We start from the raw sequence: 10,196 nt of genomic DNA, 5'->3' as shown, positions 1-10,196 counted from the left end.
CATAGAACACACAAACACTTAAAAGAAATAACAAAAATCGTACACATAAAAATAACGTGACAGAAAAAATGGCCGTGGAAATAAATCAGCTATTTCCAAAGAAAAGCCGACAAGTGCAACAACATGAAATTCAACAACAACCTATCATCGCTCAAACTATGAAACTCCGAAAAATAGTACTAGGCAAAGGCCTTAAAATAAATTCGGACGCCAACAAAACCAAACAGAATAAAGCCACCTCAGGATTTCAACAAATAAAGTCGTAAAATGTGACTACGCTACATCGTGAGACACAAACAATCGCAACAACACAAATTCAAAGAAAAGTCAAATTGGGCTCCACAAACAACAAACACCAAAAACGTGAAAGCTATCTGAAGCTGCTAAACTCGCACTTCTAGAGATACCCTTTCAAACAAGGAAACAAAACATGTCGCGTGCTAAAAGAATCGCGATAAACCAGCTTGCAAACAATAGACAAATTTCGGGGAAAAAAACCCTCGACAAGGGTCGGGTTTTCGTCATTGTCAACACAAACGATTACGTACTCGAATGCGAAAGGCAATTACGCAACACTCAGTATTATACACAACAAGCCAGAACAAACAGTAAACAAAGTAAACGAACTATGAATCAAAATGTACGAGAACAAGCACATCAACCAGGATACTTGTGAGTATCTTGATCCAATAAACATAAAATCCGTACCCCCAGTGTCGGATGAAAGATTCCACTTTCAAACAGCATAAACAAAACTTAAGTTTGATACTATTTGGAAGTTTAATGGCATCTACGTACATGTATGTATCCTCTCTGATAATCGGTGCAACTGATGACGTCATATATGAGCGCCGTCTTTGTAGAGGTATTTCCGTCAAGCGATGAATATTTTTCACTCTCACATTTATTAATCAACAGGAAAAAGTAAAGTAACAGCACCGTTTAGCATATGAATACTAATATTTATTGTCAACAAATTAAAAAGAAATTGTCTTATTGGTGAGATACCTTTCGCGGAAAAACCTTTTGGCATATGTTACATATTAGCTTGAATACAGATAAAATTTGTTATGTGGACAAACCCCATGGAAGTTTGAGCTAGTGAATTAGCCCTAGCAAAACAATCATCACTACAGGAATCTAAATACAAAGGCAGGCACTTTTCTCTTCGGAACTTGTGTGACATTTTATGATTTTTTCTTTATACCTGTGCCTCTCTCTCTCTCTCTCTCTCTCTCTCTCTCTCTCTCTCTCTCTCTCTCTCTCTCTCTCTCTCTCTCTCTCTCTCTCATATTTCTCTCTCTCATATTTAGCAATAATCCAGTAATGAAACACAGAACTTAACACTTAAACTTACGATTGTCGTAATAAACGACAGATGGCAATACATTAAGCTACGTATGACAATGATTTAATAATACATTTTCAGTTACTTTACACTTAGAATCAATTTCGAAAAGCGAGCACTAGTACACGGAACAATGCTTTACAAAGAGTCTCAAAGAAGACGGCGAAGTACTAGCATTAATAGATAATATATTCTTCAATCATTATTTTCGGTTGAGCATAAAAACTTCTTTGCAATGAATGAACCAGACGGAATAAACGATGATGACTTCACAATATTCAGACCTTAATCTGTTATCTTGGCATGTACAGCACGGCCTACAAGGATGCCTACAGCCCCGACGAGAGCAGGCCGGACGAATTTCTTCCATGTGACGATGACTTTCTCATACAGCCAAAAACCCCAGCTCTTCTTCACATAATAGTCGACAGGCCTATGACAGCCGTCGTAACAAATCACCATATGGTTGGCTTCACTACCGGATTTAAGCTTCATCAACGGTGCCATCCACATACCGCGCATTTCGATGATTGTGTTATTCCAGACAGACCATCTTGACTTCGCCACCAAAGAGATCACATGTTGCAGCATTAATCTGTGCTCGTGACTGATTTTTCCTGCTTTTTCCTTCACCAGTTCCTGTAAGTCATCGGCAGTAAACCCATTCCTGTATGTTTTCTCTTCCATATTTGACGGTATGGCGCTGTGTAGAGACATATCACCTTGGATTAGTACCTAACAATATTTTCTACCGTCAACTGTGAGAAGCATAAGCACTTAGACGCACTGGATGATGATTTCCCAATAAACCCATGAAGAACATCCATGTCTGCACATTTCAAAATATTTGATCTTCACAAAACTTGGGTTGACATTGAACGCTAAGCTTGAATTCCCAGGGATGTGTTACAACGAGATTCATTTTCAATGTTGTCCGTACTTGAACTTAATGAATTCATTATTTTCGGGGTTTTGTGCGGATTTACGATGCAAGTGTAGACAGTCTCGTCGAAAAACAGTACCCACTTCACTCGTCTCTGTAGGCTTAGACGTGAAATGAAAGTGAAAGAAATGTTTTACTAGAATTATGCATTGTATATATGCACTTCTAGATATTTGATTCCTTTCCCTACACACTGTCTCTCTATCCAGGAAAGAAAAAGGCGTTCTCTCTTCTTTTCTTCGGAAAGTCGAACAAACACTGGATGTCCGTTGATTATGTGTTACACAGCTTGGGCAATATTCCGATGAACTTTACTCACGAAACATGGCGAAGTATGACAGCTGTACTTACCTGTACTTACTTGCTAACTAGCTAACGTGTGTCAGCGTGCTAAAATATTTCTCCTTCTTGATCCGATTCGTTGAAAAACAGCTGCAGTAAAACGGATAGAACACACTCTTACGCTGCTGGTTCTGGTAGTTTCTTTTCGACTGAGACCGACGTAATCGTTGAGGGGCGGTTTTGTACAAACGCGACAGGTTCCATGTAAACAAACAAAAAAATATCACCGGTGTATCAAAGCGTTGAGATGTCGGAATTCAGAGGTCAAAAGGTCATGCTGAATCAATTCATCCTAAATCCTGAATGGTAGTATTTGAACAAATCTGGTATAAGTATAATGAAATAAATCAAACCTTTAAGTATCTGTAACTCCCAGTGCCAATGTATTTCAACTGAAATAATTCATGCAATGTAGAAGATATAGATGAAATTAAAGAAGGTATTATTTAACTCGAATAATATGTATGCCTTGTTAATCTTTTTCTGTCCTCGCGTTTACTTTCTTTTCGCCTTCAAAGTGTTCCTCCATCCTGTCGAAAAAGAAAGAAATATTCGAGCTTCTTTGCCTTGAAAGTTATACACGGTTTATTCAATGGTTACACGGTGCACAATTTGAGCAAATATTACCGTCAACCTTTTTATGAAACAATCACGGCGGGACCAAGAACGCATGGAGTCGGTAGGGCCTTTCGACCCCTTATGGTATATTTGACATTTTCATTTGTCTGGTATATACTTGTCGCATTACTCAACCTTAAAAACGTGTTTAAGCGTGTCTGGTGTTTTTCCCCAATTGAGATATGTCTTGGTAAAATACCAGGAGTACCAGATAATGGATATTGTAGTTTGATAAGCTCATGAATACGGCTTGTGGATTGACTGTATAAGTGTAACAAGTTACCTACCAAACAAATGAAAATGTCAAATGGACCATAAGGGGGTCGAAAGGTCATATTGGCTCGATGAAAGTGTGTCCAAAGTGAAAGATAATAACTGTGGCAAAATTAAATAAACAAAATGAATGTCTAAGTACCTGTTATTCGAAACAATTATTGCAGTTTCTTCCTTCTCTGCATTAACCCTTTTCTTTGTCTATAACCCACATTATGTGGTAATTCCACGATGATTGACGGTTCGTCGCCTGTCAACACTGCCTGAATATGCTTTTTGTACAATGTATTTGCAGACAATCGTAATTTATGTTCGACTGCTGGACACACATGTTTACTTTACGTTTAGTGCACGAGTAACCGGAGTTGATACAGCTAACAGCGGCATGTTTTATTAAGTTATAATTGATTTGGCCTTAAGTGTATTATTCATCATAGTTACTGAAGGTCTGTTCATGTCAACCGAAGAATGGATACAGAGAATCTAGTAATTCAAGTAGAATGCCAAATTGTGGTATATATATCTGCCATCGTAGCAAGCATCAGTCCTGTATAATATGATTTCTTGTCGTAAGATATTAGGCCTACAGTAGGTCGGAGATCCTGTAATAAACTGTATATTATTGCTTAACGACCTTTCCTTATGTGTTGGAAAATTCTGTTTCAACGGACGATAATGCCCGTACTCAGTTCAAAAGAAATGTTTGTGAGAGTGCATAATCTGTCGAGATGATTTGAGCTATGCCACGTCGCCTCAGCAAGGACTGACTCAGTTCAATTTTAGAGAGAGAGTTGAAATAAATGGGTGTCAATTTCTAATCAGTGCTCAGCTAATGGACTGATGTCTGTTATGTTATGTGAAATGTTGACGTCATCGGGCTTTCTGGAGAATCAAAATTCATTTATTGTAATCTTTCTTAGACTATTAGAACATTTTCAGCCACGGAAGGAAGCTGTTATCTGTAAACCTGTCTTCCATTGGTAGGTTTGCCAGGATTCCCAACTTTGCATGGTTTATGATAGTTATTACATTATAACGCCCACCAAAATGCATGAAGTCTACAGTTATTATTTACAGTTTGCACATAGGCGTTTCTTGTACAACTCTATCCAAAAAGATAATTAGCGTGGGATGGTAGTATGGTGACATGCCTGGTTTGTTCAATAGTGCAGAATCATTGGCTTGGATTTAAGCTTGCCTAAAAATCGACTTTTTCACAGCTCTACGTATTTCCATTATTACATACACATTACACGCTGATAGGCGTCACACATCGAAGTTCATAAATAAATTCATAGATAAGTTTGCCTCATTAGTTCGTCATTTTACTCCAATCATAAAGACACCATAGGGGCAGCAAACCAGCAAATTTGGTGGAATTTATAAACATAGGGGATTTCTCGATTCAGATTGAAATAGCATGATTCCAATTGTACTTCTAGAGAGCAAAACTGTGAATTTTGCAGCCGGATAAACTATGTGGGACTATCTTTGTGATGAATACTACTGAAATAAGGGAACAGAGGTAAGAAATAAACGAATGCAGACCATGCCACAGGCAAGTGATGAGAAAGAAATTAAAGAAAGCCTAGAGGCATCTGATAAAAGCAATATGAATTCGAACTCTGTCTAAGCCTAAAGTAAGTGAAGAAGAATTTTACATTGGTCGATTGGAGATTTTTATTCCTGGCTTGTAAACTGTCCACGAGGATTTGACTGTGATTTTGGCTTGACCAGTGGATTATACACGGGTAACCATACTATCCTCATCTCCGGTTTTCTGGCGAGGGAGGATTTTCCAAGCCAAGTCTGCGAATATTGTAAGCACGGCTGAGGTTGGGAATTTCCACTTGTAGAAGAAGTTACAAAAGTAAGGAATTTTATCTCCGGCAAACGTTCATACAGCGCCACCTGTGGTGGAGGTCAAGAGGTCATCCCTGAGGAAGGTCCTCTTTTGCCCAAACAGTCCTCCAAGGAAAAGTTTTGCATAGTGATCAGTTGTTTTATAAAACTATTTAACAGGTCTGTTGCCACCACTTTAACGAGACTCGGTCGAATTCTTTTTCTGTCTAGTTTTCCCTTTGTTTACACTTACAGGCATGGCTCATGGATAGAATTTAAAAAAAATTGTACACAACAGAAGAGGGCAACTAGCGCCAATGCCACCAGATGCAGAGTGCATTCAACTGCTGCAGCAGACACTAGGGCTACAAGGCAACAATCAACAACATCAACTATATAAAGAGTATAGGATTTTTGTTTTTTCGGACCAAGACTGTGTGCCGTCTAGACTTTGTGCATAAGACTTCCAAGTTATAGTAATGGCTCCTCTATCCTGATATGTATTTCACACATGTTTACAAATGGTATTTATTCTTTGCTTAATGTTTTATTGAAGTATATTTACTAAATGATTAGTAATGTCCTTCCAAAAAGACTTATGCACCCGCACATTCTTACATAAAATTGTCACCTTTCAATGGGATATGAGACCTTAATTAAAACCCGAGTAGACAAGGAAGGCCCTGGATCGGGATTAACTATGGTGTTAAGATGATTATGAAGTGTTTTTATCTTTTACTTTCCTTTGAAATTATAATCACCATATAAATATCTCGCTAGATTTTGGATTAAGTCCGAATGGGGGTTTAAATATTACATAAGCTTACCAATCCAGACATGTACAGTGGTCTTTGCAAAGGGTTTTATTCAGAGACAATAAATACTAATATGATAAACACCAAATGTTTCGTTTTCTACAAGTTTTCTTCTGTTTGACTTTCTCTTACCTATACGCTCTGCTCGCTTCAGACATGGCGGACTACGCACTCTGTCAGATATGCAAAATGCGCCCTCTTTCGGTGATCTGCATCCGTTTTGGGATTATCATGCCTGATTCCGACTCGATAATCCTGCACTCGATAATCCTGCAAAATATTCAGGTCACGCGCGGAAGCGCATCTTACTACTCAGGCACTTACACACACACGTCTCAAGCGAGACTCTCCACAGTCGCTGTGCCTAGTTTTGTGCGCGCCGCGATGGGCCTGCATTCGAAGGCTGTGCAGCTGTGAGCACGCGCTGCCAGACACAGCGACTGTCCGTTCTTGCAAGTATATGAATATTCATAAGGGTAGTGACGTCAAAAGAAAAACCTATCTAACTGGGCGGAGAGAATATATACTAGTAGCTGGTAGACCTATATACGCGGTATGTTTTTATTTTTCATTTTACATTTTATTTGGCTATGGTACTTGTCATTTGTTTTTGATTGACGGATGCGTAGAGTTCTGTAAAGTACCCGGATCAGGCAGAAATCCGACCGGTCGCTTGCAAGAACGTCCAGACCCTGGGATTCGCGTCGCGTCTCTGAAGGGCGCGCGCGTGTTCCAACAGGGAAGAACGCGAATCGCAGGGTCTCTGCCAGACAAGTCTCAAGCGAGCAGAGCGTATAGGTAAGAGAAACGCAGACAGAAAGAAAATTGTAGACAACGAAACTTATTTGGTTTTTATCATATTAGTATTTATTGTCCCTGAATAAAACCCTGTGGTCTTTGTAGACAACATACTGAATTTGGAACACCCATTAGAGAGGTTTTGTTTGTTTGTTGTACAGTGTCCTCAAAAATTGGGCGGTGTACAGTGTGTTACTTTGATCACTACTCAAATGTTATTTTCTCATAGTGTTCTTGATTTACCTTTATTATAAAGTTCATGCACTGTACAATAATATTTTAGTCAGAGTCAAATGTGCCCACTGTTATGTGAGCGAACTTCCCCTTCACCGTACCGTCATGTTATCAGAAGCTCAGCTTACGTTTTGGTTTGGCAGTTACATTTTGTTACCCCTTTTATGAACACCAGTGTGTTACTGCTCCTTAAACAGCAGGCCTTCCAATAACCAATCAGGTTTTGGATGTTTGAAATATATTTGCCAGTTGAAGATCCAGTTTTAGTACAGCAACAGTTGTTTTGTTCTGTGTTATGCTGTTCTGGGTTATTTTCAGATGGCCGTAAAACATACAACTGTGCAACCTGCAATGTGGTACAGAGTCAAATGTTGTGCTCACTGTTATGTGAGCGAACTTTCCCATTTAACTAGAGTCATTTTATCGGGAAATCAGCTTTTCTTCTGTTTGGCAGTGTTACAATATTTAACCCGTACCTATACCACGTGTTACTGCTAATTTAACTTAAAGGCCTTTCAACAATCATCCACCTATACCACGTGTTACTGCTAATTTAACTTAAAGGCCTTTCAACAATCATCCAGAAGCTTGGGACGTTTGAATGCTACTGGCCTAAATTATTTATACACATATAGGTCTGGCCTTTTTGTACAATCAGTACAGTTGAAAACAAAGTAAAGGTCATCAGTTCAAGACAAAGTTTAAGCAGAGTAAGTGTTCGCAGGGGTTGCCGTAATTTGTATTCTAGGTTATTTACTGATGTCCCTAAACATCCTTTCCTCTAGTACAACGTATAAGGAGAAAATAATGTTTTGTTGTTTTGGGAGGGCGCTGTTTAGAAATATGACAATGAAGTGACTGTACAGGGTCAGTCTATGCGCTTCCTCTAGACTAGCAGTAATCATTTACTTTGCCAACAATTTTTGTGCTTTCTTTTCACTCCACGCATTGTAATTACATTGCCCAGACTTAACGCTTTTATCAGAGGCATTTTTCCCTCTGAAAGGGTTTTTTAATCTCTGTTTTTAGAGCGAAGTCTCAATTTGATTCGTATTTAGCTATTATGGGAAATACAGGTTCTCAATTTGAGTTTGTGCCTCGTGTTCCATGGTAGTAACAAACTTGAAGCAGATGGTGGTCAACCAGACTTGTTTGTAGATATGGTAAGAAATGTAGGTTTCAGACTATACAATTGTTACTGTTTTACCTCTATTGCTGTAATAAAACAGAGGGTGGTAGTGTAGCCAAGTACAGTATATAAGTACTAAAACATGGTCACAATTCTTATCTTTCTGTTTTCTATTGTAAGCTTATGCATGTATGTAAATCAAGAATCGTATTATTGTTTCATTTGATAGAGACTTACATTAATAACAATGTAGTAAAGACAATGGAACTTTACAAGAAATGTGACCAATAAATAAATAAAGTTGTAGTATGGCAAAATTATCGGGAGATAGATTCAGATAGCTTCAAGTATAAATATAGCATAGATTTGTGCAACTTGCAATGTGGCACGGTTCATTTGCGAATTTTCTCAACACAATACAAGTCAACCTAGTAATCAAGACAAGCCACTGTTCTCAGGGTCTGAAGTGACGTGGACTTTCTTGTGGGGCCGACACAAGGTGTGTCTGAAGCGTGTTTGGGCCAACGAGATTGGGGCAAGATTAAATGAGCTGCCTTCTGATATGTAGGTGAATTCTTTGTTAGACTGTTGATAAGTCACCCATTTTGTGGTCCACTTTATCTATTTCACAGTTATGAGCATATTAATCATTGTAAAGAAATTTGTCATGTGTGACAGTTTATTTGTCTCCATTTTTGTGGCCTAATTGATGTATTTCACCTTTACAACTTTATCGCAGGTATAAGTAGGTTAGCTATTGTAAGGTCACACGTTTTGTGCGATGTTTATTTGTCATCAATTTGTGGCCTGCATGATTTATTTCACAGTTATACTTTTTCACTAAATGGTCACGCAATCGGTGGCCCATGTCACCCTCAAAGGCATGAGTTGGGTGATCCTTATTTTCACACTATTGTAGCTGGCCGGGGTACCGCACCGCTATTAGTGATGTGGGCAGCGTTTACGGGGGATAAAGGTACTAAAAATGTCGAACTTAATGTTCATTTTTACTTCTTCTCGAGAAAGGTCAGCTTTCTTGACATCGGCCGGCGACCACATCCCAAGGACGCGCTTGACCTCGTGAACATTATGTTTGACCCCAAAGAGGTGGTTATCAAACCCTAAAGATATGGATGGCACCGTAAAATTTGGAAATTGAATGAAATTTTTCAAGAAAATAAACGCACCTCGGGGACAGACATTCGGACTCTCAAACTTTTACAATTCTCTTCTGATATACCACATGTGGGGGTTCATTTTAAAGCTCTTGGTGAAAGAAAACTTTTCACCGGCTTACTTTTTCGAAATTCGAAAATTTTATTTTTTCTCCATAGAGTTAACACAGGGATGGCGGCCATTTTGAATTTCTAATATCGGTAAATCTTGGGTAATTTGTTTCTCTAGTACCAAAATTTGAACGGTGACCCCCTATTTTTATTCTTGATTTTGAAAGAGAATCATTGAAAGATTCCTTTGGGAAAGTTAGAGCAAAAGTTTAAGTCTTTCACTTTCGAGGTGCATACTACCTTAAAATAGGTGAATTTACCTTTGCGTTTCCCCGGGCAGCCCCGGCAGTGAGACTATAGTAGTAGGACCGGCACATTCCATGACTGCGACAGCTATCAACACTTGATCTTGTGAATAAGTTGATCAGATTTTGTCATCACAACTGCAACAAGTTGTCTTAGGGCATGATGAAAACTGTCAAATTTTATATTATGGTATATTTTCGATTGCCCATATATATCATAGCGAACAGTCAACCAGTATTATAGCTTCATGAAGTGTTTCCCTTGCCGCCAACGCAAACATGCACATGTCACTCATGAGCGAAATCAGGATTCGCTTACTGTA

General features: G+C 38.7%; 1 long non-coding RNA gene across 1 annotated transcript; it reads right to left on the bottom strand.

The window, feature by feature from the left end:
- Positions 1-1,218: 1,218 nt before the first annotated feature.
- LOC139148751 (uncharacterized) lies at positions 1,219-2,953 on the bottom strand. Its single transcript, XR_011555997.1, has 2 exons — positions 2,643-2,953; positions 1,219-2,051 (listed from the first exon to the last, which is right to left on the bottom strand). It is a non-coding gene; the product is annotated as an uncharacterized lncRNA (long non-coding RNA).
- Positions 2,954-10,196: the final 7,243 nt, after the last annotated feature.

The sequence above is a fragment of the Ptychodera flava genome, chromosome 13, assembly GCF_041260155.1.
Source record: "Ptychodera flava strain L36383 chromosome 13, AS_Pfla_20210202, whole genome shotgun sequence".
Classification (NCBI taxonomy): Eukaryota; Metazoa; Hemichordata; class Enteropneusta; family Ptychoderidae; genus Ptychodera; species Ptychodera flava.
The sequence above is the reverse complement of the archived record's forward strand: the minus strand, read 5'-3'. Positions and strand labels throughout refer to the sequence as shown.